The sequence below is a fragment of the Lepisma saccharinum genome, chromosome 16 (genome assembly GCF_977018435.1).
Source record: "Lepisma saccharinum chromosome 16, izLepSacc3.1, whole genome shotgun sequence".
Classification (NCBI taxonomy): Eukaryota; Metazoa; Arthropoda; class Insecta; order Zygentoma; family Lepismatidae; genus Lepisma; species Lepisma saccharinum.
The window spans coordinates 31700624-31718277 of NC_139244.1; the positions used below are offsets into that span (position 1 = coordinate 31700624).

At 39.3% G+C, this 17654-nt stretch overlaps 1 protein-coding gene across 1 annotated transcript in view; it reads left to right on the forward strand.

Moving 5' to 3' along the window:
* Positions 1-4585: 4585 nt before the first annotated feature.
* LOC146000000 (adenosine receptor A2b-like) overlaps positions 4586-17654 on the forward strand; it is a 140003-nt gene continuing 126934 nt past the window's right edge. Inside the window, exon 1 of the mRNA XM_083137301.1 lies at positions 4586-4642. The gene's annotated coding sequence lies outside the window, so the exon portion shown is untranslated. The remainder of the gene's footprint in view (positions 4643-17654) is intronic.

Consider the following 17654-nt stretch of genomic DNA (forward strand, 5'->3'; position numbering starts at 1 on the left):
GCAAAATTGAATTTCAAAAGTATAATATTGTCTGAAGAACAAAAAAGTAAAACTATTTGCCTAGAATTTGTGTTAGCATTTATGTAAATAATTAAATAAAACTGTTAAATATTGTAAATATTCGCTATTTTTATGGATACGTCTACACTAAGGTTCTTTGCACACGTCACATGTCCTTTCTTTACAAGTATTTTGCGGACATTAAAACACACCCATACCCTCGCCGGGACTCGAACCCGAGACCTCCGGATCAAAGCGAGTTGAGCTGACCACCCAACACGCTCGGCTACCGAGGCCGGCATAAAACTGTTATGTTGGCGTCTTAATGTAAATACATAGCCTACTTTTAAATAAAAATGTTAATTGTTATTTAAAAAACAAATGAGCAGACACACGTTCTTCATGTTACATCTCATGTACATGAGGAATATAATAGCTGCTAAAAAACTGCTATACGAAGACGTAATTTTTATTTTTGAAAAAAGGAGGGAGTGAGTCATTCATTCATTTATTTCAGTGATCAGAGCACCCGCCTCCCTCCCCCCAATAATTTTGACAAGTCGGCGCCCCTGCTGCGACACATAATAAATTCGTGTGGACAGTTATCATGGTTCTGGTTATCATGGGTAGGCAATATCACGGCTTCCTTTATTTAAAAGGATAATCTGAAGTAAGTGGCGATTTTAAATTTCCATCAACCCTCTCGCTCAAACGAGCCACTACATATATTATCATCGGCAAAAAATACTATTTTTCGTTGTCGCCTTGTAATCATGGGGTCCCGGGTTCGATACCCGGAGGCACAGTGGTTCCCATCCCACTTTCAACTGTAGGCCCAGTACCGTTTAGCCTTTTTGTGCATACAACAATTCAATCAATCAATTCAAAAATACTCTTTTTAAATTAAAGTACTTTTTTTCATATGGTGTGGAAAATTGAACAGTCTCATTCAAAATGTTCACATGTTCATACTGAAAAATATATCGAAAGCGTCAATTAATTTTACAACGTGTCTAATGTATTACATAAACTTACACATACTCTCGAAAAAAAATGAAAGTTAATATATACAAGACTGGAATAATGCCTGTAGTCTTGTATGGTATACCTAGGTATAATCGCTATTCAACCTCTGATATTATTAGAACAATTAAATGAAAATACTTCGGTTGGTAGCACGCATGAGGCTGAGGCAGGCTACATAAAACTTGTTTGGTAAACCTAGTGGCAAGAGACCAGTGGGAAGATCATAATGAAGATAATATTAAGATGAACCTGAAGGTAATTTGTACGAACGATCATGAGTGGATTGTTGGTATGTAACGATGCCCGGCTTCCTTGCCTTAAGAGATTCCACAGAAATCCTTTCACCTTACCATCCATAGAATACACATAGTTGGAAACAGAGACGACGTTACAATTTTTCAGCTTAACAATTTAAGTAACTGTTGATAATGTTACTTCTAGTACAAAAGTAGTTACAGTTAAAGTTAGTTACTCTTAATAGTTACTAGTTACAGTTAGAATTTCTCAATAAGAAAGTGTTACTTATAACTAACTACCTAGTTCCAAACGCTTATGAATGATTAGCTTAAACTTATACGACAGATTAACCTAACTTAACCTACCTTTACCTGCTGGCTTCCGTGGCGGAGGGGTTAGCAGAGCGAGCTACTACGCCAGAGGTCGAAGGTTCGAATCACGGCCTCTCCATGGCTGTTCTTTGTGAGTATCCCTTCATCAATTTCATCATATCACTCATCCTCATGTTCGTGAGTAGCCAGAAGTGGCAAAGTAGCGAAGTAAAATAAACTAAATCAATCAATCAAATCAAACCTACCCTGACCTAACCAGGGGGTATAAATTGCCCGCTTGCTCTGTCGTGCATGTGTAATACAAAGGTCTCGGATTCGATACTAGGTGGAGGTACATAGTATTTCGCATCAGGGGCGTAACTGGGCTGGGGCCAGGAAAGGATCGGGAGACTGTAATAAGTTTTCCTGGCCTATTTTTTGTTAGATTGGCCACTGCAGGTAGATTATAGTGACGTATGAAAGTTTTGTATAAATGCACGTGCAATAATTATGCAAAGATTTCCCATTATGCTAGCGTGGTAAAATTATGCTGGGTTTAACACCGTTCTTCTAGGGCTGCAACGCGGTAAATAGGTGTACGTACACGAGCAGCTGACTTGTAAAGACAAATAAACATATCGCTAATCATAATGAGGTAATTATACTATTTATTAACCACCCTATGTCCTAAAACGTAAGCATTTTTTGCATTTGTATATCTAGCCACAAATAGTATTAACGAGGAGGCACGGATGTCTGAGTCGTTAGGACGCCCGACTACCATGCGAAAGACCCGGTATCGATCCCCGGTTGGGGAACCTGAATTTTTTCACCTGTTCAAGCGGTTCCGGCGCCCACGCAGAGTCGCATAAAGTGGACACCTCGAGAAAACTCTGGGGGTAATGGCGGCCAGGGGCGTGGTGCTGATCGCATCACCCCCACCTTCGGCCGTGATCAAGAAAGTGCGGGGCCCTAACTCCGCATCCCTTCTACGTCATAATGGCCTGGTGCAAGGCACAGGGGAGCACTTTACTTTTACTCTACATACTAAATCTTAAGCATTTCTTGTATTCGTAGATCTAGCCACTAATAGCAGTAACAACGAGGCACCAGGCACCCCCACGAGTCTCGCTACGCCCCTCATTCAGATTCCACTTTCAACTGTAGGTTCAGTCCTGTAAAGTGGACTTAGAGCAAAAACTAAACTGAAATCTCTCGAGCAGTACGCTCCTATGTGTTGAATAACATTTATCCTTAATCTGTTTGGATCATTGCACTTTCGAAATTCTTGAAGTAATGAGAAATTTACGAAGAGTGGAGTCCTCAAAATCGGATCGGCCTGCAAACCGAATCGCCCTAAGGTTTACTATCTCCAGCGCTGAACATATGGCGTGGTGATATTTTAATATTCTCACTGAGTGACCCCATGCCTCGTGCAGACCATAGCGGACGGGTGCAGTGTTCACTCTGTACTCATTGTTACAAAGCGATTCGGAACATACCGTTGATGTGAGCCATTGTGTGTGTTCACTGCTGTGAAATATTTCTTCAGTACTTGGTTAAGCTCATAAGGTAAGCATTGTTGTAATAGGTGTTGATGTTTGTGTGTTATAAATAGGAGGAATACTACGCAAATACGATGTCATTGACGTTTTCATGGTCATTGTTGCTGTTGCTCGTGTTGGCGGTACTTTGCAGTTCGTATACTAATCCTTTTAATCGGATCATAAAAAGTAGTGCAAATCAGATCACCACAAAATAGCACAATATGTAAACAGAATGTATGATTAGATGTAAGAAAACAGAAATCAGAAAACACAGATATATAACACACCCAGCCCCTCCCCCCACACACATATATACATATAAACATTGTACCCTCACCAAAAAAGCACCAACACCAGCACAAAAGAAAAACAACAAGAGAAGAAAGACGACCAATAATGTGAGAGAATTACGAGACGTTGCAGCAGCATCTAAAAGTCTAGAAGTTCTGCTAAAATCTAAGAGGCGACAGAACATCACATTATAGAAAAAGAGAGAAGCATTTCTTCAACTGATAGCTCCACCAGTTCTGATGACGAATCGTTAGAGGAAAGTCAAGGTAACGACAAGTGTGGATTTTGTGAGCGGTTGTACTCAGATTTAAATTACAGTTTTATAGGCGATTGGATTTCTTGTATGAGGTGCTCAGCGTCGGTCCATGAACAATGTGTTAGAGCACAAGGTAAAATTACAGCCATTTGTGGGAAGTGTGTTGTGCAGGGAAAAGTGTTTTGTGTAGTGAAAGATGTTAGTGAAATTTTGGCCAAATATGTTTGTCACTGCAGTTATATTTCAGCTACTACCCTATGATCCGCTTCCAAGGACACGTGATCCTGTTTGCAGGACATTTTTTTAAAAAAAAATTGTAGTTCCTTTAGTTTTCAATATGTAACTTTATTAATATGCAAATGTAGAAAACAGCGTTTCAGGAACATATGTAGCAATGATGTACTTGTGGATGCTGTTCAGTTCGTGTCGAAAAAAATTACTACTGTCGATTTTATATGTGTTTCATTCAAAAATGATCCGATTACGAGAACTCCGCACTATCTATACACAATTAGCTACTTCTCGTATTTATTCCGGAGTTACTTTCAAGATTACTCCTTCCTTATTCTTCATCTTCTGTTTCATTCTGTTATTCTTGTCCCGCGCTTTATCTGTTTCACCCCTGTTTATCTTCCACCCCAAACGTAGCAGCCTCCGGTGAGGAGGGGGAGAGCGTCAAATGAAAAAAGGGTTGAGATAATGTGTTTTGGGAAGCGGGGAAGGCCACCCGCGTGAAGGTGGGTCATTGATTCAAGGTTTTGGTCAGGAGCCCCGCGGGGGTGGGGACGCACAGACGGCCATGTGGAGAGACGCGGCGCAGATCGCGTCACGGAGGATGGAGTTGCGCTGTCACCGTGGCCGAAGCGAGACCCGCGCTGGACCGAAATGCGGGTCAGAACGTTGCTTGACGTCTCCCGGTGAATTTGAGTGAGTAGACACGTGCTTGTGGAACGGAAGCGCCGCGTATGGGCAAGGTAAGTGGGCAGAACCATCACTTAAATGTTATTTTCTTTTTCGTATGTGTACAGTGGCGTGCCCTTGAGGGGGTTGGTGAGGGTCATGACCCATCCTTTGGCCCAGCAGTGCTAAAAAGGCAGGAAAAGATAGCAGAATCAGGACTAACTGCTAAGAAAGTACAGGAAGGGAGGGGCATTTGAAACTATGACAATTACTTAATGTAACAAAGTGTATTCGAACAAGAGAATAACTTTCAATCAGCCTGAAACTTTAAAGAAAGAATGGTGTGTTGAAACAATCAGCTATATAGTGGAAATGAAATTGTGTCGTAACCCCCACGTAACTCCCTTAAGAAAATCCTGACACAAACTTCAAGGAACAAGATACACCCTTCTCTTTATTTTACGTATCATTGTATCATCTCGTAAGTTTCCCAGTATGAATTCCGGTCCGGGTCGGTGGGTGTTTCTAGATCAAAAAGATCTAAAAAGTTTAGAAGTCAACTCAGGTAATTTAAGGCTCGATTGGACCTTCGGCAGCCGTAAGGGCGAATTTTTTTCAAATTTCCTCTCCATTCGAAAAACCTCTTTGATATTTCAAAATATGAAAACTTACATACGCTTAAAATTCCTTCTAGAGCATTGACGTGAATTTTCATGGTTTCCTTTCACTATTATCTAGATATTATCAATAGTTTAATAGACTTACGGAATCGCAAAACTTTTGAGAATATCTATAGAACAGTGAAAGCAAACTACACGAAAATTTACGTCAATACTCGAGGAGGAATTCCAAGCATATGTAATTTTTCATATTTTGGAATATCAAAGAGGTATTTTGAATGGAAAGGAAAATTTGAAAAAAAATTGCCCTTACGGCCAAAGTTCCAGTCGAGCCATAATCGTGACTGGTCCTACAGTTTAAAGTGAGAGCTGAACCACTATGAGACTCCAACGGGTATCCAACACAGGACCCCGTGATTACAAGGCGACGACGTTACTACAACAGTTGGAAGTGGGATTCCAAGCACTGTTCAATGTGTCTCCACCGAACATCAAACCCGGGATCACTTGATTACAAGGCGACACTAGCACTATATTATCGAGTAGACCTATCCTTTTCTTGGCTAGTGTACGATCAACCGTGCGAAGAAAAATATTATAAATGTAAATAAATTGTACGCCCTTCTTCCAGCCAAGATTTCGGAAACGTTGTAGCTAAAGATGTCTCCTTGTAATCATAGGCTTCCCGCCAGGAGCACATATTAATGCATGATCTGTCCTTCTCAGCATATATGTACAGTCAGGAACATTTCTGGGTTGTATCAAACCTATATGGAGTTAATTGTATCATAACAATTTAGTAGTGACCCTGACCGTGTATAAAGATGTCTTGAAACAAAATGTAGACTACGTACATTTGTTGAGACACTGCTGAGACACTGAATCTTGGGTTCCAGTGACCTCGGAGCGGTTGTAATCTCTATCTGTAAAGGTTGTAGTTTATCATCACGAAAAACAGATTTCTCGTACAAAAGAATCGTTTGGTATGGTAGTGTTTCACAGATATCAACCTTTTTTGGTGGAGATGGGCGTAGTCTCTGATTCTCAAAATTGCCCAAGGAAATTATAGATTTGACAAAAATGTGTATCAGGGGTAAAATTGCATTTATTTACCAAGTTTCTCTTTTGCTAGGGCAGGGGGCGGTTGGGGAGGGGAGGGCTTTTAAAACTATGACAAATATTGACTTTTTGACTACAATATTATTGCATTTAAAGTACGTACTTTATGTAATAAATCGTATTCGAACAAGAGAATAACTTACAATGAGTGTCAAACTTTAAAAATATTGGTGTGTTGAAACAATCAGCTTTACAGAATTGAAATAAAATTGTGTCATAACTAGGAACTGAGTACGAGTGTTGTATATAAAATACAGATGGTGCAGTCATGCCTTTGAAATCACTAAAGCACATGTGCGTGTTGCTGTTAATACGTACAGAAGCGAATGTATATGCATTCGTCACATGACGCGATACAAGTGAAAGATAGGGCTGTCAAAATGTTACTCTTCTTGAAACTACATTTGAACAACGTCAAGGCTGTGGAAAGAATAGCACGGTGCAAGTTAGAGATAAGCACGGATGTATAAATTTCGGCTTGCAATCATGGGGTCGCTGATTCGATCCCCGGTGGAGCCACTTTGCATAATTCTTCGAATCCCACTTTAGTCCAGTCCCGATTAGGCTTCCATAACCTAAAGTAGACTTAAACCAACTTTGACTTATTGACTACAATATTATCGCAGTTAAAGTATATTGATTCACGATAGAGGAACTTTGCTTTGCCCTATAAGAAAAGCAGCAAACGTTCGAGTAAATATATCCATTATTGTGCATGCTGTATCGACATTCCATGATGCTGCCTTGCATAATGCCGGAAAAGAGTTAAAAGTACTGAAACACCTCCCAAATACAAGAGTGAGAAAAAAACTAAAAGTATTTGGTGTTCAATTGTTGTTTTAAATGCACTTTATGCACAGAAAGGCTAATCGGGACTGGACCTACATTTTAGAGTGTGTGCCATGTGCGTCCACCGGGTATCGAACCCGGGACCCCTTGATTACAAGGCGACGACGCGTACTTGATGTTGGAGATTGTAATAAAAGTATAGTGTATAAATGGCAATAATAGTGGCAAAGGAAATGTATTGTGCTATTCATTGCCCATTTCTTGAATTTGGATGCATTCGTTAGTTGGTTAGATTTAGTGTTTTAAGTCCACTTTAAGGCTAATCGGGACTGGACCTACAGTTTAAAGTGGGATCCGAACCACTTGTGCCTCCATTGATGCATTCGTAAAATAAATGGTGTAATAGCAATCATGACGAAACTTATTCACAGCAAATATTATGGGAAAGGCCCAATCAACTGCAATGAAAGAGTTGTAAGGGTCTTGTTTGTACCATTTCAAATATTCCATTTATCCTTAAAATAGCGGCTGTATTTACCGTCGAAATAGATCGACCCTTGATAGCTTACGTAGAAAAATGAACATAATAAATACTGGTAAATATTTACTTCTTGTACCAGACTCTTAATTATAATATGCCTCTGTGTTTCAAGATGTCTTTGTATGTAATTTCTACGTCGCATAATTCTAAACATGTCTCAAATATTCATGCGCACTAGAGAATATGCTGCATGACCACTAACACTCCTTACACAGGATGTGCTTGCTAGGAAATCTTTCAGTTCATGGTGAAATCATTCAGAAATATTCTAAACTGAAGCGTGTACAACTTTTGCCTCGGGAGATCAGCAGTTGATTCCGAATGTGACTGGATTTCTTACAACTGTTATTTTTATGCATAGACATTTGGAGACTACACTTTTTTTCTGTTGAACATTAATTGTTTTTTGGTGGCACAAGTAAGTCAAAATGTTAAAATTAACGAATAATATGTAATATACCCTCTACTTTCTAACTTAATTATGTATAATAGCTACTTGAATTTTTATGCAAATGGAAATTTTAAATTGAGGTGTTGCGGATACGAAGGGCGAACTCAACAAACGTACATTGTGAGGGAAATGCGTTTCAAGTTGTCAGGCACAGTGCGAACTTCACAAAAAACTTTGAAAATCACGCATGAAACATTCCGATCTACTGTTGCCAAGGTTTTGTGGAGTTTGCACTGTGCCTGATAACTTGAAACGCATTTCCTTTACAATGTACGTTTGTTGAGTTCGCCCTTCGCATCCGCAACGCCTGAATTGTTCGCTCACAAGATAGGATAAAGTTACAGCATTGCATTTAATTGTAAAATTTGAGGTTCAGGGTCACTTTCACATGATATATACATATATACAATAAACTTCTCAATAACGGACAGGCTTTGGGAAAAATAAATGTCCGCTATTCAGAAAAAAAGTGTAGGACCTTACACAATAGGATAAGCATATTACAGTACGTACATTACGAACATAATGTTTTTTTCTACATTCAAGGAACAAAATACTGTACTACATACGGTGAATTTAAATTTACTAAAGTAATTTACATACATTACCAATTTCGAAGAAGAAAATACAGTACACGTAGTGTCAAAATGACACACTTCTCAAGATAATCACAAAGAATACTGTCTACTGTCTGCACTTTTAAAAAGAAATACGTTCGGTGTAACATGAAACAATGCGCGCTAGTTCGAAATACTGGTCATTGTTGTGTCGAATTCCAGGAATTACGACCGTTTTCTTTCAGGCTGTCCGTTATTAAGAAGTTTTATCTGCGTTGGGGAGGTAGTTTTCAGTGTCCGCGTCCGTTATTAAGAATGTCCGTTATTGAGCAGTAATATTGCCATTAAACCCCATATATTTCTGCCGGGGAATTTAAAAATGTCCGTAATTTAAAGGTGTCCGTTAGGAAAAGTTTTACTGTATATGAGAGAGAGAGAGAGAGAGAGAAAGAAGCAGTGGTGGCCCAGGTGGAAGGAAGTCCAGCGAAGAGGAAATAGTGCGGAAAAAAATGAACCGGAAAAAGTTTTAGGAATGTTTTGCCAATTAAAATGAAATTAGACTTAAAATATCTTGCCTTTTGATGTTGTTTTCACTCTTTCGCGCTTCACTACAAACATTTTCTGCGCCGTTCAGACTGCACGTGCAAAGATGACACACCACGCATATCTCTCCAAACACGCTCTGCAGACATAATTTTAGAGGAAGCTTCTATCTAGTCGGGGCCTGTGATGAATGGCCCCGTCTGACAGATACCCTTTGACATTTCCCCTTCGAAATGGACCTTCGATCATGAGGAATGGCTCCCAGCTTCACGGCCGGTTCTGCGCGCTTTTTTTTCGCCAAATGACAACAGACCGCTATCACGCAGTCATGTCACAACGGACGCTTCATACTTTTTCCAACGTTTAGGTTCCGAAGTGGAAGCGACTGACCTTGAATCTAGATTTTGGATGAACGATCAACAACGCTGTGAAGATAGGAATGTTTACTCTGTTGAAAAGGCGGAAGCGATACCAATTTGCAACAGCCTATACAAACAGCCATCAGTGTTACACTTGAAAGAGTAAATCATTCATTGAAAAGCAAAGCAAGCTACTGCATTACATCGTCTTATTAAGTGGCAATTCTAAGTCATATTGGAAGCGACGTGGTCAGCACCACTCTCCGGCCGCTTTTGTCTCCATCTAGCTCGCAGGGACCCAATTCTTGAGCCTGAGTCCCCACTTTATGCAAGGACATTACCGAAAAAATTCCCATCTGATAATTCCCACCCAGAACAGGAATCGAACACGGGTCTCCCGCATAGCACTCAAGTACAATATCGAATTTATACACAAAAAAAAATCTTTGTATCTTTATCTGTGTCTTCAATGATTTATCTTTTCCCACTGTATTTCTACCACAACGAACAAACGTATCTGCTTTATCTAGGATTCGCTAACCATTGCGCCACCGAGTTCAGCAACTGGACTTTTAAACATGTATTCTGCCATCGCAGTGTTGCCACCTGTTTGGCAAGAAAAGAAAAGAAAATAGTTGCCATGAATTCTATACAAGTTTTAGTCCAACCCATTTCTCTCGTGATATGAAGGATTCCCAGCTATGATACCCGATGGAGCACATAGCACATTGATTCGGATCCCACTTTAAGTCGAGTCCCTATTAGCCTCTCTGTGCAAAAAGTGGACTTTAAACAACAAATATTTCCAAATTTTCTACATGATTTTTTCCTTGCTTTCATGTTTTATGCTATTTTTAGTATTCCGTTTACAGCTTCGTATAATTTGTTTTCTTCAGTAAACTTTATTACTAATATATTAATTTCATTCCATTTCAAATGGAAAATCAAAGTAGGCATACCGAAAAAAAGTCTTAGAAGATTAATTACCATAAATATAATAATTTGAATCTTTCATTAATTAAATTATTAATTCCAAAGTATTATTTAAATATAAGTGTGTAGATCCTCAACTTCTGAATAGCTTGAGAACTTCTTAATATCTACCGTTTCTTATCTTTCTTCCGCTGACTCCTTCTCTGTCTACCGTTTCTTATATTTCTTCCGCTGACTCCTTCCCTGTCTACCGCTTCTTATATTTCTTCCGCTGACTCCTTCTGTGTCTATCGTTTCTTATATTTCTTCCCCTGACTGCTTCTCTGTCTATCGTTTCTTATATTTCTTCGGCTGACTCCTTCTCTATCTCTTCCCTTATATCTCTTCTTTTCTTCTCAGCCGGCCCCAGAGCGCACGCGCACTATAAACAGTTGCTTGTTTATAGCAATTGAGATACAATTACAGCTACTCCATTTAAAAATATCAGTTACTGTTACTTTATTCTAAAATTCAGCTAGTTTCTCGCCTCAGAAAGTACGAGATACATTTACTCGAAAAAAAAATCGGAAGTGTAGCCAACAGACTGTAGTACACAATGTGCAATTAGTGCGGAGAATAAACGCACCGATATTTTATTACGACTGAGAAAAATGACTCCATATTATCACTGAATGTTTCAAACTCACAATTCAATGGAAGGTTAAATTTCCACTGTGAACTTTGAGTCATAGGGGCATCGAGGGTTCTTCCGAACACAAACAATTTTTCAGGAATATAGGCAGCGGAAAAATGGTACGCGTTGTCCTACGGTAACAACTTCTTACATCTCCGAAACTACTGCATTAACAAATAAATTCCCGGGTTCGGATCCCAGCTTGGACATGGGTGTTCTTTGTGTGTGTCCCTTTATAAATTTCTTCACATCATCACTCATCCGCATTGTAGCGAATAGCAAGAAGTGTAAGAGAAACGACGCTAAATAACAAATAAAAAATCAAATCGATGGATAAACACCTACAAAATGAAAACTTCATGCGACGATATATGTAAACTACATTGACGATTTACGCAATTGTTGGAAGCAAAAATAAAAATAAAGGTCAAATTTTCGTCGTGGAATTGCACATATTTTACTAATAATGGCCTGAAATTGATACTGATACTAGCATATTCGGACAAAGCACGTCATTATTGATCCTTCTGTTTATCACCAAACTCCACGTGACGTATCGGAATATCACAAACACTGGAATTACGAACCTGCAGCACAAATCTCCACGAACCATCCTACAAATCTCCTTGAGACAATAATCTGTCACGTGTGTACCGAAATTACCCAAACCCATAGCAGAAAATTTTCCAAAGGGCGCCAAAAATCAAATGTGATGTATATTAACGTCATTCAAAAGATAGAAAAGAAGTAAGGATGATTGAATTGCTTTATTTTACTTCGCTTTTTGTGCCACTTTTGGCTAATTTGCGAAGATGGGGATTAGTAATGATATGATGAAATTGATGAATGGACGCTCACAAACATCCATACCCAGGACAGGAGTTCAATCCGGGACCCCTGGCGTCGTAGCGCGATGTGCTAACCAATCCGCCGCCACGGGGCTGGCAGAGAAGAAAGGAAGTATATAAGGGAAGAGATAAAGAAGGGGTCAGCGGAAGAAATATAAGAAACGGTAGACAGAGAAGGAGTCAGCGGAAGAAATATAAGAAACGGTAGACAGAGAAGGAGTCAGCGGAAGAAATATAAGAAACGGTAGACAGAGGAGGAGTCAGCGGAAGAAATATAAGAAACGGTAGACAGAGAAGGAGTCAGCGGAAGAAATATAAGAAACGGTAGACAGAGGAGGAGTCAGCGGAAGAAATATAAGAAACGGTAGACAGAGGAGGAGTCAGCGGAAGAAATATAAGAAACGGTAGACAGAGAAGGAGTCAGCGGAAGAAATATTAGAAATGGTAGACAGAGAAGGAGTCAGCGGAAGAAATATATGAAATGGTAGACAGAGTAGGGGTCAGCGGAAGAAATATAAGACAAGGTAGACAGAGAAGGAGTCAGGGGAAGAAAGATAAGAAATGGTAGACATGGAAGGAGTCAGCGGAAGAAATATAAGAAACGGTAGACAGAGAAGGAGTCAGCCGAAGAAATATAAGAAACGGTAGACAGAGAAGGAGTCAGCGGAAGAAATATAAGAAACGGTAGACAGAGAAGGAGTCAGCGGAAGAAATATAAGAAACGGTAGACAGAGAAGGAGTCAGCGGAAGAAATATAAGAAACGGTAGACAGAGAAGAAGTCAGGGGAAGAAAGATAAGAAACGGTAGACAGAGAAGGAGTCAGCGGAAGAAATATAAGAAACGGTGGACAGAGAAGGAGTCAGCGGAAGAAATATAAGAAACGGTAGACAGAGAAGGAGTCAGCGGAAGAAATATAAGAAACGGTAGACAGAGAAGGAGTCAGCGGAAGAAATATATGAAATGGTAGACAGAGTAGGGGTCAGCGGAAGAAATATAAGACAAGGTAGACAGAGAAGGAGTCAGGGGAAGAAAGATAAGAAATGGTAGACATGGAAGGAGTCAGCGGAAGAAATATAAGAAACGGTAGACAGAGAAGGAGTCAGCCGAAGAAATATAAGAAACGGTAGACAGAGAAGGAGTCAGCGGAAGAAATATAAGAAACGGTAGACAGAGAAGGAGTCAGCGGAAGAAATATAAGAAACGGTAGACAGAGAAGGAGTCAGCGGAAGAAATATAAGAAACGGTAGACAGAGAAGAAGTCAGGGGAAGAAAGATAAGAAACGGTAGACAGAGAAGGAGTCAGCGGAAGAAATATAAGAAACGGTAGACAGAGAAGGAGTCAGCGGAAGAAATATAAGAAACGGTAGACAGAGAAGGAGTCAGCGGAAGAAATATAAGAAACGGTAGACAGAGAAGGAGTCAGCGGAAGAAATATATGAAATGGTAGACAGAGTAGGGGTCAGCGGAAGAAATATAAGACAAGGTAGACAGAGAAGGATTCAGGGGAAGAAAGATAAGAAATGGTAGACATGGAAGGAGTCAGCGGAAGAAATATAAGAAACGATAGACAGAGAAGGAGTTAGCGGAAGAAATATAAGAAACTGTAGACAGAGGAGTCAGCGGAAGAAATATAAGAAATGGTAGACAGAGATGGAGTCAGCGGAAGAAATATGAGAAATAGTAGACAGAGAGTTAGAGAGGAAAGTGAGAATGAAGAGACTAGAAAGTGAAAAATGGGAAGGCGATGTAGAAGTGTGTGTGAGAGAGAGAGAGAAAGAGAGAAAGAGAAGAGAGAGAGAGAGAGAGAGAGAGAAAGAGAGAGACGTGAGATGAAAGAACCGATGGAGGAAGGTAATTAAAGTTAAAGAAAGATTGATTGATTGATTGATAGATTTAAAATCAATGCGTCGGCACATATGGCAATTTTGCAGTCTTCAATATTTACATGGAAATAACATTTTATTTAAAATGCTTTTTTAAAACTTTAAAACAAAGGGTGTAAAAAAAGCCCTTTGGAAAAATTAAAAGTGCAAAGATTCTAAAGGGACATGCACATGCACAAGACAAGCACAACACATTAAAACGTAAGTAAGAATGAACTAAATGTCTTCTCCCAACAAAGATGGCAAACAGTTGGAAAGGTTTAAAGTCTGCTTGAGGAGAGGAAATTCGACAAATTGAACAAGAATATGCAGAATGCTTAAAATTACATTGCAAAGATTTTCATAGAAGATAGAGAGTATATAATTTATAATTTTTTTACATATGTAGCAATGCTCTTGCTCTAATTATAATAGTCGTGAGAGAGAGAGAGAGAGAGAGAGAGAAAGAGAGAGAGAGAGAGAGAGAGAGAGAGAGAGACATACACATGCATAGAAACATACTGATGCATAATTATTTTACGCTTTTAATATATCCTGAATATTATTTGAAGCGAAGACAGAAAATGCTTGAGAGGCATAATTAAATCCAAGTCCTCACCGTTTTTTAATTTCATTGTGTATTATTGCATAGTCCTAGAGTAGGCGAATTCTGGTGTACTGTTAAGTGGAAGATAGAAGAAAGATATGTTAAGACTAAGAGAAGAAGAAAATTCACAAATTAGATACAAATAAAAAAGAGAGTGACGGAAATAATCACAAATGTTCCTTATTTCAGAGAGTGTCAAGAGACTCTCTTGAACTTCCCTCTAAGCGGCAATGATTCCCACCTGTCAATTCAAATCACATATCACATGGGGTGCTGCCAATGAAAAGTGTCATGTACAATGTGTAACTGAACGCATGTCTATAATTTCGAACACACAAACTTTCGATACCATAAGTTGCTAGTTTGTACTTATAGAGTACATCATCACTACACACCTTAAAGCTGGTCGACTTTCGTGGCGGAAAGCGTGCTGCGACGACAGGATCTGGGGGTTCAAAACCCGGTCTGGACATGAGCGTTCTTTGTCGGTGTCTTTTCATCCATCTCATCGTATCATCATTCATACTCATCTTCACGATTAGGCAATAGTGGCAGAAAAAGCGAAGTACAGTAAATGAAATCAATCAATCAAATCACACCATGAAAGCAGTTCGAAATTTCGTTCATGTTTGGCGAAAATAAAATTTGAAAATATCTAAATGTACAGTCACCGGCAAGAAAATGTAACACCTAGATCCATGAATATTCGCTTCCCTGCAAGACATGTGTGTTGCGTAACTCTACGGTGATGATAGAAATTGCCATTGTAAATTTACTGTTAAAATCCACTTATCGCCGTATAGTTAGGCAACACATGAAACTTCCTTGCAGGGCAGCGAGTATTACAGGATCTAGGTGCCCCATTTTTTATTGCCGGGGACTGTACGTGGTAAAAATAATTTAACTTGTTGATTTCATTGTTATTATTGCTTTATTATTGTAAACGCTAGATGTTTTCTAAAATACCACTTTTGGAAATAAGTAATGTGAAACTTAATATTGATAGATGACACTTAGTAAGAAGATTTACATCTTCTCTTTTAACAAATCAAAAAGGTCAAATATTGTCACTTACCTAAATTTAGTTATCGATATTGAAAAATAATAAACTTATTATCAACAGGTGAACATGTAACTGGTTGCAGTCAATTTTAAACCTTGTGCAAAAGAGAGCGGGCATGCTGCCATTTTCAATCAACTTTCAGCGTCAGATGAACCCTTTTGTATCGTAATACGTCATTAGCGGCTAGCAGCTGAAAGTTCTCATGACGTTCGCGGTGTATATCGAGAGTGTAGGGAAGGAGTGATGTAAACAAGCTTCGTAAATTGAACGCTGCGGTGAACGTCAAACTCGCAAATGCCCACGTTCGCGAAACCACAGAAATCGAATTCCAGGGAGAGCTCAAGACCAGATCCTTTACATCTGAGAGCCGTAATGCCGTTCGGTATCTGAAAATAAAAATTTAGAGCTTGTCTGATACCCGTGTCGATGCATCGATATCGGAAAGTATCGGTTGGTATTTCTTTATCGATACCAGTCGATACTATTCCGGGATTTTGGTCTTTCAAGGGTTTCCGCATAAATGCTGAGCGAGACTTTCACGGAGTGTCCTGGAAATGATGTAAATCGTTCATACTACCTTTTCATTTTGCATCAATTTTGCATGAAAAACTGGATTTAATGATTACATAACATCTATTATAATATTCTGATGTAACTCTTGTATAGTTGAAACAAATATATTTGTAAATTGATGCATATTTCATACTAATATTGATTAATACAGTAAAACCTCGTAAAAATAAATAAATCGGACTTCGCTTAATCCGGACAGACAAATGGCCAAAAAATAAAGCAGAATGCAAGGTTTTAAATGTGACTAGAAGTCAACAAGAGAACTTCCCAAAGAAAATTCAGTCAACCACTGATGAAATTCTGTTTCCCGCAGACTTTGTACTGTACTGAATAGTGTATTTAGGCCTATGCCCTTTAAATACACCATAATAAACATGTTTTGTTGCTATAAATGGAGTTTTAATGCAATTTCTACTGTTGTTTAAGTTATTTCAGTTAATCCGGACTTTCGTTAAACCGGTCAACTTATCCCTCCTCATTATTCCGGATTAACGAGGTTTTACGGTATTTCGAACAACTTCTTGCAGTATTGGTATCGGAGTCTTTGTGGGTATATGTTGAAAGTGATGTACCAAAATTATGAACACATATTTAATTTTTAAAAGTAACTTACCAGATTGGATTTTCTGTTTTTCATTTTCAAAACCAACCTGTACGGTGTACGTTTTTAGAACCGATATCGGGCGAGGCCACGCAGAGCGTGTCCTTGGCGACCAGCCAACGGCAGGAGTGCAACGTTGTACAGTTAGGAAACTGCGGCTCGCAAGTTAAACGCCGTGTTCTGTATTTTTCTTGTGCGCAAGAAGTTTTCATAAAACTCGTCACTTTAAGGTTCATCATAAGATGGGGCAAGAAATTTTGAATCTGACTGTCCAATTTCCATGAATTTCATACGTCCACAGCCGGAGTTATCACTTCTTGAAGAATCAAGGAAACAGCACGGCTCAGCACAATCACAATAACACTTTCATTTTCCTTCCGTCTGTTTTTTTTTCGTTGCCACCGTGTTGACGCCTCTGAGTTGTGTCTTGGGAAAGCTATGGGTGTTAAATTCGACTGAATATACACAATAACCCTTCATTGTCGTGGGCGTTCACGAACATTGCGAGTCAGTTTGAGTTCAGCGTTTTCGTAGCAGGGGCGGTGTAAATTATTTTACTCGTACGCCACGAAGAACAGTTGTGAGAGGATTCAATACAGTCATTATTGATGGATTGATTGATTCGATTTATTTGACTTCGGTTTTCTGTCACTTTTGGCTATTCGCGAAGTTGAGAATGAGTGATGGTATGATGAAATTGATGAAGGGACACTTGAAGACACTCATGCCCGGGCCGGGATTCGAAACCAGAACCCCTGGCGTCATAGCGCGCTGTGCAATAGAGTGTGTCCCGTTAGTGTTATTTAATAGTGTCGCTCTCGAAACCTAGCACCAGTTGTACAGGCACCAAGGGTAAAATAATACGTTCACAAGACAGAAATCTTTATTTTGTTTCGTATTCCTACTTCAAGACGTCGGAAGAAGTGCGTGCTGAAACAGTGTGTTT